This window comes from Ochotona curzoniae, unplaced genomic scaffold (genome assembly GCF_017591425.1).
Source record: "Ochotona curzoniae isolate NIBS_2020 unplaced genomic scaffold, NIBS_Ocur_1.0 contig_908, whole genome shotgun sequence".
Classification (NCBI taxonomy): domain Eukaryota; kingdom Metazoa; phylum Chordata; class Mammalia; order Lagomorpha; family Ochotonidae; genus Ochotona; species Ochotona curzoniae.
Window position 1 is genome coordinate 20,699,469 of NW_024466607.1, and position 14,844 is coordinate 20,714,312.

General features: G+C 45.9%; 1 protein-coding gene across 4 annotated transcripts in view; it reads right to left on the bottom strand.

The window, feature by feature from the left end:
• The window catches only part of ARHGEF3 (Rho guanine nucleotide exchange factor 3), a 249,310-nt gene that overhangs the window by 40,593 nt on the left and 193,873 nt on the right, over positions 1–14,844 (bottom strand). The gene's annotated exons all lie outside the window — the stretch shown is intronic.

A 14,844-nucleotide genomic window follows, 5' to 3' on the forward strand; every position in this document is an offset into this window, starting at 1 on the left:
ACAATTGGGTTCTCTTGCTTTAAAAACAGGGAGGGAGCACAGCACACTTGGCAGGATGGGGGATGGATTCAGCTCGGTGCCACTTGCTGTGTCATCTTTTCTGAGGCTCTGCTGACTCTGCTGCTCTTTTTCCTGGGCCCAGATGGACAGGCATTTTCTGCACAGCCACAAGATGCAGATGCCAGCCCCTTTGCAGCTGAGTGCCATGCTGCTACAATAGGTTGCGATTAAAACCACTTTCCCCAAGCACAGCCCACTGGAGATGAACACTGGGCTGCTCCCTGGCGATCTGACATTCCCAGGCAACGAGTGACTGAGCAGAAGACATGGCTCTGTGATTCAGTGCCATGTTCTGGCCATGAAGGCAGGTGCAGGTGCAATACCAGAATCAGACCGGTTATTGCATCTATGGGGGAAGCATTATGGCTGACCCACAAGAGTGAAGCATGAATTATAGTATTCTCCCTGAGGGCTTTTGTGAGAATAGGAGCTTAAAAAAATTCTTGGCCTAATTTGATTTTTCTTTTCCATTTACTCAGTATGTCTCCAGCCACATTCTGCTGCTGTCTAAAGAGAGCCCTCAGGGGAAATGTTTCCAGATTCTAGCTAAATAGATCCACTGAGAACCAGCAAAGGCAATTCCAGGGATGCCTTTAGGCTTTGCAGAGAAAGACAAAATATAAGCTTTGGAGGGGTGTCTGCCTCCAACAGTGCAAACTAAACCCAGGCTGGGTAAGGTCTCCACTAAGCCCAGGAACAAGATGTGCTGTCTCAAGTGCAGCCACCGTCCATACCATGTGATTTAAAGACAGTGCAAGAGGTCATCACACTCAAGTTTATTTTCAAAAACATTAAGCATTCTGCACAGACAGTATTTTGTGGATAACAGCAGTTTTGTTTCAACTTTTCCAGGTCTTAACAGACCTTTTTATTTTTCTTGTCTTATTACGCTATGTAGAAACACATATGTATTATTAATTACAAGCTGACAGAACGGGTACACTAGTCTAATTTCTGCTTCCAAACTGATTTAAGTTTCATCATTAGGTATTGTGTTTGCTGAGCATATGGAAGAGGCAACTTTTATCCAAGAGAGAAAGTCCCCTTCGGCACCAAGTTTGCTGTGAATTTTTATCGCAGATTGGCACCAAATTTTATCAAATGTTTTTTCTTCATCTATCAGAAGACAAGGAAGGGGAAAAGCAAGGAAAGAAAGCAAAAAGACAGGTGAGGGGAGAGGATAAAAGGAGGTAGGAAGGGGTCATCATGGCATAGGAGCAGGCTAATTCTCTGCCTGAAGCTCTGACATCCCACAGGAGTGATGCTTGGTGTCCTGGCTCCCCACTTGTCGCCTGGGAAAGCAGCTGAGGCTGGTCTAAGTTCTTAGGCCCCTACTCTCACATGAGACACCTGGAAGAAATTCCTAGCTTCGGATCGGCTCAGCTCTGGACTCTGTGGCCATCTGGGAAGCAAACCAACAGGTGGAAAATTTGTCTATCTGTCCCTCATTCTCTGTAAAATCTGCCTTTCAAATAAAAAAAAAATCTTTTAAAACAAAAGGTAGGTAAAGAGGTCCTATGTTTTCATAAAAGAATTGATTCAGCAATTTAAACTATTGTGTTTAACAATGAACGAAAAGGGAAGAAAGCACTTGTGTCATTTCATTTTTAATGAGTTTTTACCTTAGATGGATTTTAATATTACCTCTCTAGGGCATAACAATGATTTTTTTTCAAACTTCTTGTCATTTTTTCCACCAGTTGGTAAAAACTGAAACAGGCTTATTCAAGAAAATGCTAATTATATCAATATTATCTAGTAGAATTTTTAAGTCCTCAAAAAATAGTCTAATGGAAAAAGATACAGCAGACAGGAACTCCTCACTCATCCCCCTTGCACTCTAGTCTTACAGCAACAGAAGGGTTGGGAGCAGTCAAAAGATTGCTCACGTCACTTTGGCAGCTGCCCTCGAGACTCAACATTCTCTGAGCCACAAGAAACACAGGCCAGAATGGGTTGCAGGTGCAGCCACTGGCACAGTGACTTCAAGGATTGTACTGCAGGGTAGTGTGGCTCTCAGCTGCTCTACCTTGGGCCAGGAGTAAAGGAGAAGCAAGAGATGACTGTGCCAGCAAACGCTTTTGTCCAGGAGGTAGTTAATGGGGTTGCGTCCAAGTCTTCACAATGGTTGGAAATACCAATGAAGTTTCTGCAGAGCTCCACCTGTGTGCCAGAGAACGTGCTGGAAAACACACTCACAGTGCTCTCTGTGGACACTCCTAGGAACCCTGCAGGTGGTTTTCCCCACCCTCAAATGAAAAAGCAAGTTGCAATCCTACAGTGACTGAAAACTTTTGGTACAGATAAATAGGACCCAATACTGTCATACACTCAAGTGCTTTACAGATATTTACACAAATCCTTTTTCTAACATCCCATCAAATCAGCTGTTATTATGATACCCACATTAAAAGGGGAAAAGTGAGGCATGGAGTGGTGAACTTGCTTCAAGTCACTGCGCTGGAAAATGGTGGTCAGGATTTAAACTATGGAAGGCTGACTCCAAAGTCCATGCTATATAACCAGGGCATGCCTAACATTTCCTGTAAAGAGTCAGGCAGAAAGAGTTCAACTATGAGGACCTGCTATGAGCTCCAAACAATGTGCAAACAAATGAGTGGGGCTACATGTCATCATAATTTTATTCATGGACACTAAAATTCAAGCTTCATATACTTCTCAAATCATAAATTCGCTATTCTTCTAATTTGGTTTTAACCAATAGAAGACATAGAAACTATTCTTATCCACTGGAGACCCAGAGAAGTGTGCTGTACTTTACATGTAGGCCACAGCTTCCTGATCACTCATGTCCCCCATTCAGCGGGCCTCCGCCTCGGCCTTTCTACCATGACACACACAGACACCAGTCCCAGGCCTGCCTTCTCCCACAACCTCATTATCATTAGGCTCCAACAGAAAGCCTAAGCTTGGTTTTCATACCTTCCCTCGAGTAGGGCAAAGAATATATTTGACATATTCCTATTGTGAGTGTCCTATTGCATTTACTCTTTCACTAATAATTAATAGATATGAATCAAGGACACATAAAAAGGTTATCTGGGATTTACTTCAAAATATTCTGAGGTTGAAGAAAGGGGATGATGGGCAAGAGGCAGAACTGGCCACGGGTTGGTAGAGGTCAATGCTGGGTGCCAGGCACAGGGGGGCACTTAATATGCAGTTCTAGCTGTAATCCCTTGTCAAAATACTTCACATACAAACATCACCCAGAGTGGAAAGAACCTGGTAAAATGGAAACATAATTCCAAATTTCAGTTACTTTCAACAAATACAGACTAGACTAGAGAAAGGTCCATTTGGGAAGAGCAAATTCACATTTAAAGATGGACAAACCCAACGACAACCCTTAGCCGGGCCATCTGGCCTCCTGTGTCTGCTTTATTCTGTGGGCTGGCTGGCTGGTTTCTTAATTCACTCTCGTTAGCAGACCAATCTACAGGTCCAGATCACTCAACTCTACCATGGAACGATTGAGCAGAGGTTAATTCTGATTTATTCTAAAAACACAGAGAAAGGATGGCGCCTTTAAGAGCAGACTGCCCACAGATGCGCATCTTCTGTTTCCGCCGTATTGGTTTTAATTTGTGATTGTGCTTTGCTTTCCCCAACTCCATCCCTCTCAGAGTCTCATATCTTCTCTGCCTCTCTGCAATCGAGGCTCATCAGGATGCAACTGAGTTGACTGTACCACTCTCCCTCCCTCAAGTGCCATAGGGTAATTCATATCCATGGACAGTTCATGTTCCGGATTCTCACCTTTAAAACTTGCAGGGCACCACATACACTCTTATGTTCTCACCTCCTTTGACACCTATTGTCAAGGCCTTCCCCAACCTCTCAGAGTCTCTCTTTGACCCACTTTTCCTGCTTCCTTCTATGTCACAAGTCTTCCCTCCAATAGACCCATTCCTACAGATTTCTTCTCCTATGTTAATGGTTTTCTAACAAAATGGTTGAGAATGAAATCTGTTTTACTTATCTATCCATACAGACCTTGTCCTCACACTTCCTGTGTAATCTTAGGCAAGATACTTATGTTTTCTTCCACCAGAAAAATTAGAAAATGAGCTTATAATACAATAATGATAAATCTCTGCATAAGAGCCATTATTTATTAGGAAATTACAATCTGTGGCAGGCTAAGAGCTTTAAATGGGTTTGCTTATGACATCTTTAGAACATTCTACGAGACAGCTGACAGAATCATCCCCACTCTATAGGCAAGCTGAGGTCCAAGGACATATATTTCATGTGGCAGATGCAAACTGCCGACTGTACGTTTCTGCTAGCTATAGTTGCAAACTCCCTAAGTACACCTATCACAGGGCAAACACAAGGTTGCTGTGTTTTGTTCCTGGTGATGCTAACCTTGATACTTGGTTATGGTGGTATTATAGGCTGATTATGTCTCTGTATAAAAATCAGTGCAAGTTTTAACTCTGTACACACACAAATGTGACCTTATCTGAAACAGAATCTTTGTCGATGTAATCAAATTCAGATGAGGTCATGGCAGATTAGAGCATTTCCTAAATTCAGTCACTAGCACCCTTAGGACAAGGTGGAAATTTAGACTGAGACACACAGGGGGAAGCTGGCACTGCGAGAACAGAGAGGTAAGAACTAGAATGAGCAGCTACAAAGCCATGGGAAATCAAGGAATGCTGACCAACAGCAGAAACAAGGAAAAATTTCCCAATGGGCTTCCACATAGCAGGGCACTGTTGACTCTGTGATTTTACACTTGAAACTCCAAACAGTAAGAAAACGAATTTCTGCTGTTTTAAGCCACCTGAATTGTCACACTTCGCTACAGCAGTTCTAGGGAGCTAACCCAAGTGATGCCTACTAGATTTCTCCATTGTGACATTCCAGTATTTTCTTTGTAACTGATGCATACATTGGGGGAGATGCTTTGTGATCATGTGCATCCTTCAAAACCCAATCCAGGAATGGTTTCCTCTCTATTCCTCCCCTCAGGGTCTTTATTGAATTACACAGGTGTCACCCTTGGGGGCACATCTCCTAGCTGGGCAAGGAGAACCAGAGGGCTATTCCGGACTGAGAACCTAAAAGAGCCAGGGCTGAGGTGGTCTGGAGGCAGGCAGGCAGGCAGGACACATGGGCAGTATTGAGAAGCCAGCATCGAGCAAGAAAGCAGCAGGGCTAGGGGTCTCCCTTGCAGCTTGTGAAGGACGTTTCAACTTCCTATTTTCAGGAAACAGCAAAGTACACGAATGGAATGATTCTCCCCTATTTCAAAATTTCCATTAATTTTTTTTCTTTCTGTTCTTTGCCCTGGCACAGACCTGGTGTTATCTGTTAACAAAAATGAAACGTAAATAATCAGGCCCAAATTCCAATGGAAACCTGGCTTCCTGGATAAGGTCATACGCATTACAAAAATCCTGGCTTCTAATCCACAAGGCAAGCACAAGGCTCTCAAGCTCACAGCTATGGTTCTCCTCTAGGCACTTCTCAGTGACTTCAGCAAAGCTATTTTAGGCCTTGAGGACTTCAGCAAGTCACCTGGGGACCCGCGTCTTGGCTAATCCCAGACTGAGAGGCCACACCCTATATCTGTCTGGCCCAGCGGGGAGTGTGGCTGCAGGCTGCCTTGTGCCAGGCACTGAAGGCAGATGTGATTTCACATCTTTCACCTTTCTCCTCCAGATTCATGAGCTATGAGGAAGACCTGCCAATCTCCTTCTTGAAATGCAAAGACCAAACACTGGGGTTTCTTCACTCTTATGTGGGGATTCGGAGAGCATGGATAAATAAAATACCAGGAGTGACCAATGCCATGGTTGGGCCTCCGCTTGTAGAGTTCAGACAGCTCTGTTTCCGATCCAGCTCTTTCCTGGTGCATCTGGGTAGTGGTGAAGGAAGGGGTCCTTGGCCCCCTGCACCCACTAGAGAGAGAGAAGAAGCTGCTGGTTCCTGCCTTAGGCCTGGTCCAGCTCTGGCCATTGTGGTCTTTTGGGGAGCATATGGAGGAGGATCTCTCTGTCTCTCTCCCATCTTTCTGCAATTCTGCCTTTTGAATAAGTAATCAACAAATCTTTGACTTAGTACAGTCTCATGCCTAAGCTACAGACAGGCTGTGGGATTGCAGACACTCTGACAGATTCCTCCAGCCTTGCCTAGTGGAAGTGCTAGTACAGAAAGTCATAAGACAGGCTGGGAAAGCCCACAAACACGACGACCGACTCTTGGGGCTGTAAAACTGCACCCAGGAGGTTGGACAGAGATTTATTCTTAGTTGATCAGGCTCTGTCTTTGCTTAAACGAGTCAACATGAGAAGCTGAGTCAGCACCTAAGGCTTGGGCTCCCCAGTCCGCCCACGAGGCAGCTGCTCTGGGGGGTGCTCTTTGGTCAAGAGAGAGCTTTGAGGAGGGCACTTGACCCAACTCAGATGAGGCTGGCTGGTGTCTCTGGAACCACACTCAAACATAGCTCCCCATAGGATGCCAATATGAAACAAGGGGCAGAAAACACCATTCATGACTGTTTCGGGAGCTCCTCCTGACTTCAATTCCTCCAGGTCTTTTGTACTTCTTTCAAGATCAAACCACAGGCCAGCAAAATGCTATAGCTCTTCAGCGTTTGAATAAACTGAATGGCAAAATGAAGGGAAATGGGGGAGAGGGCCTGGGGCAAGCCAGGTGGATTTCACCTACTCCCACCCTGAGGAAACAATGAACCTAACTGTACACTCCCAGAGGGAGGACGGCTCTCCACAGCACAGTTTTGTGGAGGCAAGACCTTCAGCAAACTACTTTACCCCACTCACTATGAGTGGATTTTCACTCCCCGTGTTGGAAAAGGAACCTGTCCTACTTGCTAGTCATGGGGGAAATTTATGTTTACTGAATGAGGGTTTATGAGCTGGTGGGGGAGCAGAAGGGAGAAAGAACCTTAGAAAATAACAGTAAAATATGGAACTTTCTGGGAGTCGAAGCCAGCAACAGCCTAGCTTATGAACATAATTCCTTAACGGTGCCAGTAAAATAAAACAGAACCACTCTTTCAGGCTCTGTATTTTTGGCTATGGTTTTACTCCTCAGTGACTTTCAAAGTGATTCGTTTTTAGTCAACCCCATAAGGGTAAGTCAACATTTGTCCTGGCAGCAAGCCCAAATTTGTTATTTTATTAGTCTGCTACTGGTTAAATTGGCCCAAGATTAAACACTTCTAAGAAATAGCCCTAAAATCCTGCAGTTTAGCAGAAAGCCACATTCGAATTCTCTCCCACAGGATGTTACTATGACTTGACCTTGGGCCGAAGCTGACATGCACACCCACACCCTGGATGAGCTCTTTGAGCAAACGCCAGTCCCCCCGCCTGAAACTTATCTCGGTCATGCCCAGACAGGGCGCTGCAGACCTTCAGAGAAAAGAGGAAGTCAACTACCTCACTCTGTGGTCCCGGGCTCCACATCTGGCCTCCGTATGCAAAGCTCTACTCTGTCGAGGCAGAACGGACCAGACATTTGGAGCTGAAAGACATCCAGGGTCTGACCTTCAGGACGGCTGCGAGCAGGCATCTCTCTGTGGCCCTTACATGAAGGCCAACCTGGAGCCTAGGAGAACAGGTTCCCTTACCATTAGATTCAGGTTACACATTCACGGACGCGGTGCCACATGAGTGATGTGCCCGCTGTGTCATACTCTTCTCCAGGTCTGGAAAATGGATCTACAGCCGACTTGCCTGGCTGCATGATGGTTACAAGCAGGTGGCTACAGGGATCTGGTCACATCCCCAGGGTAGCAAAGATGTGTTCTGTAGCTTTGGGGCCTCACAGTTATTTTGTGACTTCTAACGGATAAAATTCTGTACATGTGGATCTCCACTAAAGGGATTCCTGGCTCCTCCTCAGAGTCAATTGGAGATCAGAGTGCGATACCTCTGAGATTCCATCCCTGCTCCTGGGTTCTGGAAGGAGGAGTATAAAACTCCCAAGAGCACTCCAAGGACATTTTCCGGGCTCTCTTTGAGCTTAGGAATGAGCTAAAACACATCTGACAAAGTTCTTACACCTCAAGTCCAAAGAATGATTTGACTGTTTGCAAAGGGTCCAAAAAATATATATAAAGAGAGTGCAACAGCCTATGACCTTGGGTCCACAAGGGAACTTCTAGGAACTTGTTCCCCCTTCTGTGAATTGGGGCTGATGCTCCCACCCCTCACAGGATTGTAGGAGGACCACGGGATGATTTGCACAGCGTGCCTGGCACAGGCCTGCTCTGCAAAAAACCCATAGTTAATGTTGAATTACTTCTCTTATTGCAAATGTTTAAAGAGAAAGAGGTGGCATTTCCCCTAGCCTGCTCCCCTGCCCTCTTTCATCCTTTGGCACTAGATTAGGCCTTGGTTCGTCCCCCTGAGGACAGAACTGGAGTTCCATGTCACCTGCCACCAGCACATACTCCTCCCCAGGCTCTGGCTGCTGAGACCACGTGTTTTGATTCCACATTCCTGTTTTCCTTTCTTCCTGCAGCTTTATCATCTGTTTAGTCAAGCTCTCTGGCTGGAAAGGGCAAAACAGGGTGTGGCTTGGCCAGATCCAAGGCTCTATTGAAGAAGAGGAAAATGCCAGTGGTGAAATCCCAAGAAAAGGACCTGAACACAGGCAAGGGACCACAGAAGGTCTTGAGTCTGCAGGTAAACCTCTTCCCCACAACACTGCTGCAGTATGGCCTAGAAGGGCTGGACTCTAGTCTTGCCAGGTCCACAGGCCAGATCCCCAATATTGTATGGGACTAGCACAATCACAGGAACTCTGGATTTTTCAACCTGTCAGATGTGCAAGGTGGAAATTTTCACCAAAATAACATATTAGCTGGCTTCCAGAAAGGATCACACAGAGCCACCCACAGTCTCTGTCTTTTCCACCTGTCACCTTTAGAAGGTCAGCATTATCTTTCTTCCCAGAAGAGGAAAAAGCAGTACAGAGATTAAAAGGATGTGCTGATTTTAATGTCCCAAAGAAAGGACAGAGTGTTCCAGCTGAATCTGGCATATCCAGTACATCTCAGGAGAACCCAGCCAATGACTGGGTCTGCCATCTCATGGGGTCAGGCTGGTGGTCCCACCTTTGGTTGAGGGAAGCCTATAGGGACATCTAACCAAGATTACCAGGTCTGCAGGAGCATTAGACAGAGCCTCTTCTGCTTCCCAGCTGGTTCGTTTATGACAGTAAACAATGACTGGGAGACAGACAAGCTCTGCAAAGATGTGACCTCCAGAGAGAAACACAAAATCCCTTCTTGGTATTCTCCAGGAAGCCCCCTACTGTCCCTTATAGCACAGGTGATCCCTTTGAGCATTCTTAGCAGTACAGGTCAATGCTGACAATCAGGGAGCATGGCTCTGGGGATGGGGGGTCGGGTGGTGGGGGGCGAGCTTCAGAACATTCTGTTCCCAGCCAAGAACAGAATTCACCAGAACCCAATTATTTAACATTGAAGAAGCTACCAAACCACCACATGGCATTGCCTGAAATGGGAATGCACATTTTTAAAAAATTTCAAATGTGTGGCTTTCAGCTAACATCTTTCCACCCACTGAGCAATGGTACTGCAGAAAAATAAGGTACAAGGCATGCTGTTCAGGAAATCATGATGCAGGAACTTGACGAGGGAGCCATATGGCCTTTCAGTTACCCCCACATACCCAAAATGGGCAGATGTATAACTTCAAGATGGTGTTCCCTAGGAGGGGTGTTTGTGTGGTGTGGTGTGTATGCACTCACACGTGCAGAACACAAGGCTGAGTTTATTTGTTGAAGTCATTTTCATTCTGTGGTGAATTTTCATGGCTAGAATTGAAAAACATGTCCACTACCAATGGATTTTTCCAGAGGCTCATGGCAAACTCTTGATTGTCAGTGCCATACACACCTGCAACCTTGAAACATAATGATTATGGGTTATTTCTAACTCCCAGCAATGAATATGCTCCCACGTGTATCATTAGCTACAGTCTATGTTAAACTTCACAATGCTGTGACTATGACAAAGGAAGGCAGGGAGCTTCAGAGACCCAGCTCTGTCCCTCACCTCTCTCAGTCCCTTCAATTACAAAGGAGTCATGAGGAATGGAGAGACAATGGCAGGGGACTCACAAGAGGTAAAACACAAACCTGTGATCTGACTACTAAGTGTATCAAAACTGTTCAGTTTGGCTACTGGAGAGGCATCTGATAAGAGGTACCAATCAGTCTCCAGAGGAGTGGACGCTGTGGCGAAGTGGGTAAAACTGTCCTGGCTACTCTATATCTGATCCAACTCCCTGCTGATGTGCTTGGGGAGTGGCAGACAACTGCTCAAGCACTGGACTCCCTGCCACACACACACGGGACACCTGCACGGAGTTCCTGGCTCCCGGCTTTGGTTTGGCCCACCCCTGGGCTGTTGTGACCACGTGGAGAATGACCCAGCAGATGGAAGATCTCTGTGTCTCTCCCTTTCTATCACTTTCATATAAATAAATGGATACTTTTTTTTTTCTTTCAAAAACATCTCCGGGAAAGACAACCTGCCAAAGGTAGTTTTGTGGTAAAAGAGACATTGTGTTTATTCCTAGGGGACAGGGCAGAGAAGGGCAAAGTTCTCACTTTTTGTGTTTCCCACTGCGGGCCATCAACAGAGGGAAGGGTTTCTGAAGAAGACAGCTTGGGGGTTAACCTGCAAAACAATTTCCTTGAGAAAAGATTCAGATGGCGTGGAGATTCACTTACGAGCCTTACTGTCCTTTCTCTACCACACTGAGCCGTTAGAAGTGCCGTGGGAGACTAAGTACTTCCAAGTTCACAGAGCAAGGCTGTACAGAGGGGGAAGCCATAGACACCTGTGCCTGTCACACCATGGTGAACTACTAAAAACTACAACGCCACACTGCCTAGTCACATTCAAACACTTTTCTAGAAACGCAGAATGTATCCCTCAGTTGACTCAGGTGTGACTGCTCCAACTCTGAGTTGTGAACCGCAGAGACTTCTGGGGAAGGGCAGACAGAGGCACGGAAAGCTGTGGAGTCAGCCAGAGTCACGCAGGCCAGGTGCTGGCACACACATTTTCATATGCTCCACACAGCGACCCCAACATTCTATTTTATACAAGCGGAAGCAGGTGTTTCGAGAAGTGAAATGACTTGCTTCAGGTTATATCTAGTAATTAATCGACAGAGCTGAAATTTGAGTTCAAACCCACCTGACTTAAAAGCCTCCCCTACCCACCACCCCACTGGCTTCCCAGGGGCACAGAACTTCCTCTTAGAGTAACAACACAGGGGCAGCAGGCATGGTGACTTTGGACTGTGCCGATGCACTCCTCTGTGCTTGTTTTCCCAGAGTTTGCTCAAATGAGTGCTATCAACGTGCCCATCTCACACAGCAGGCAACTCTGAAGGTCTAAGAACCTCAGCTGAGATCTGCACAGCCACAATGGTGCCCATGCCTATTGGCCTCTCTCACACAGGACTGTTCATTTCCTAAGCCTGGTGAGAACCCAGAAAGAAACAAAGCTTGCAGAGGCTGAGGGGAGGTGGAGACTGGGGCAGGAAGTGGAAAAGCTGAAGCCAAGAATTCAACTTGCAAGGTCTATCAAGGCAGCATGGGGCCCGGCGCAGTGGCCTAGCGGCTAAAGTCCTTGCCCTGAATGCGCCAGGATACCATATCTGTGCCGGTTCTAATCCTGGCAGCTCCACTTCCCATCCAGCTCCCTGCTTGTGGCCTGGGAAAGCAGTCGAGGATAGCCCAAAGCCTTGGGACTCTGCACCCTTGTGGGAGACTTGGAAGAAATTCCTGGATCCTGGCTTTCCAATAAAAATAAATAGTTTTTTTTTTTTTTAAGTCAGCATGCAGCACAGAGGAGGGCCCAAGCACCAGGCTTGTGTCCCCCCAACAGACATTGTTCTTTCCTTAGGGGCCCAACTGGGAACAGGTGGAGTGGCTTCCTGCATCAGGACCTTGCTGGATGGTCACCTCACCTCCTTATATATCTGCAATCTCCCCAAGAAAGAGCGCCTGCCTTCCACCTTCCTTTTCCTTGGTGAACGGTCATTCTACATTACCTGAGCTTTCCAATTGACAGGATCAGTCAAGTAGACGTTCCTTGAGGGCAGAAAGCACGCCTTTTCTTTGTTTAAACCCAGGTGGGGTTTGAGCAGGGCTCAATAAATACTGACAGAGAACACTCAGGATCTTGTTTTTTAGTGGTGTGACTCCATCACACAGTGGCATTTCCCATTTCAAACAAAGGACCTATTTATATTTAACGCACCTTGCTAACAGAATAGGGTGTGGAGAACTCAAAGCAGCTTAACCCATCCCCATCTGCTTGCCTCAGCTCTGTGTCTGTGGTCAGTGCTTGGTTAAGATTCCTGCGTGATGGGCCCAGCAGCGTGGCCTAGCGGCTAAAGTCCTCGCCTTGAACACGCCCAGGATCCCACATGGGCGCCAGTACTAATCCCGGCAGCACCACTTCCCATCCAGTTCCCTGCTTGTGACCTGGGAAAGCAGTTGAGGATGGCCTAAAGTCTTGGGACCCTGCACCTGTATGGGAGACCCGGAAGAGGTTCCCGGTTCCCAGCTTCGGATCGGCACAGTACTGGCCGTTGCACTCACTTGGGAAGTGAATCATGGGATGGAAGATCTTCCTCTCTGTCTCTCCTCCTCTCTGTATATCTGACTTTGTAGTAAAATAAATAAATCTTTAAAAAAAAAAAAAGATTCCTGGTGATGCCAGGTATGAGCTGGCCTTGGGGTCGCTCTACCCCTGTTTGAAAGTCATTCTGAGAACAACTAAAAAACCATGCTAGAGGGCCTGGCACAATAGCCTAGTGGTTAACGTCCTCACCTTGCATGCTCCAGGATCCCATTTATGTTCTTAAGGCAGAAATCTAATTTTATGTTGTTGTTGTTGTTATTTTTTTTTTTTTGGTTCTACAGTTCAGAACTGCTTTCTTTTTAACAGTCTTATCACCTGAAATTTGGCTCCTCTGCTCAACGTTTAAGTTCTAATCTGCAAATGCTTATGTCCAAAGTTAGAAACTTGCGAGCAGATCCTCGTAGAATTCTAATCTTACAGGAGCCCTCAGACAGATGCCTGGTACACTGTTTGCCAATTCTTGAGCTCCACCTTGACAGCTGTTTTGCGTACATCCACACCACTTGAACGCTTATCCTTAAGTTTTTGCTAAAGTACTTATTTTTACTTAGGCAATCATATTGTAAGAATAACCAGTATCACTTCCTTAAGTGAAAAAAAAAAAAAAAAAACCATTATTATCTGCCAGAAACAGAAACTAGCGTTCACAGGGCCTCAAAAGAGTCCTGTATTATTATTTTTCGTCACTACCTCCCCGGGTCGGGAGTGGGTAATTTGCTCGCCTGCTGCCTTCCTTGGATGTGGTAGCCGTTTCTCAGGCTCCCTCTCCAGAATCGAACCCTGATTCCCCGTCACCCGTGGTCACCACGGTAGGCACAGTGATTACTGTGAAAAGTTGATAGGGCAGACGTTTGCATGTGTCGCTGCCGCCATGGAGGGCGTGTGATCAGCCTGAGGTTATCTAGAATGAAACTGGCTTTCAAAAATGAAAATGAATCTTTTTAACTTCTTGTTGGATACTGTTGTGGGCCTGAAGCTTCTAAGCCTGAAGTCTACACTTAGAAAAAAGGGAGTTAGCAAGTGATACAGCTCCAAAACAAGGTAAGAAGTGGATTAAAAAGGGAAAGTGATTCAAAACCATCCTGTGCCTTGTCTCTGCCTCGTCTGAACTGCCCCAAGTGGTACGAAACTATTCTCTGAGAGGTGATGACCTAATCTTGTCCTCTTTACCCAGATGTTTCAAATCCTGAGAACCTGAGCCTTTTGGTGTCCTGTCCCCAACAAGGTAGAAGGCTCTTGTAAGAACCAGAAAGAGATGCTGTGTTATAATATGTATATATATCTAGATACATATTTACATAAATATATATATATTCATTTTATTTGTCTTTATTTGAAACACAAAGAGATGGACACAGAGAAATCTTACATCTATTGGTTTACTCAAATGCTTATAAGGGCCAGAACATGAATGTGTCGGGTTGAAGCCAGGAGCCCAACTAAACTCAACTAAGCTTAAACTCAAACTAAGGTCTCCCAAGGAACCCAAGTACCTGAGCCATTATCTGCTGCCTCCCATGAGAATGCATTAGCCAGAATCAGACACGGAGGCCAAACTGGAATCCAGGTACTCTGATTTAGGATGAAAGCATGTCTTACACAAGCAGTATCTTCACCAATGTGCCAAATGCTCCAAGGCATACTTACATTCCTTAAAATCAAGCCCACCCTTCTAGGGCCTTACAGCTTGGATAAAAAACATCCGTATACTAACAAGAAGAAACAAGGTGTCCTTTCTAGGCTCAGCAGTGACCATTAAAGAGCTGAAGTCGAAGGAGGCGAGGCGTTGCCATGCACCTGCGGCTTTCACTTAAGCCACCATCAGTTCTTTCCTCTTCTAAAAGCTGATTTCCTTCTTCACAGTGGTTTCCCACCCTTGTACAAGCCCACACCCAGAAGCACCCAAGACAAGCACTAGTCAGCAAGCAGGAAGGCTGATGGGATGTGTAAAAATGAACCAAGACCACGGAAACCGAACAGGATATCGAGGAGGCACCCACACTCCTCCCACACATGAGAAGTCAAAAATTGAGAAATGTCTTCATGGGGGACCTCTGGTTGCCCTTTATGCATCTGCTCGGGATCAT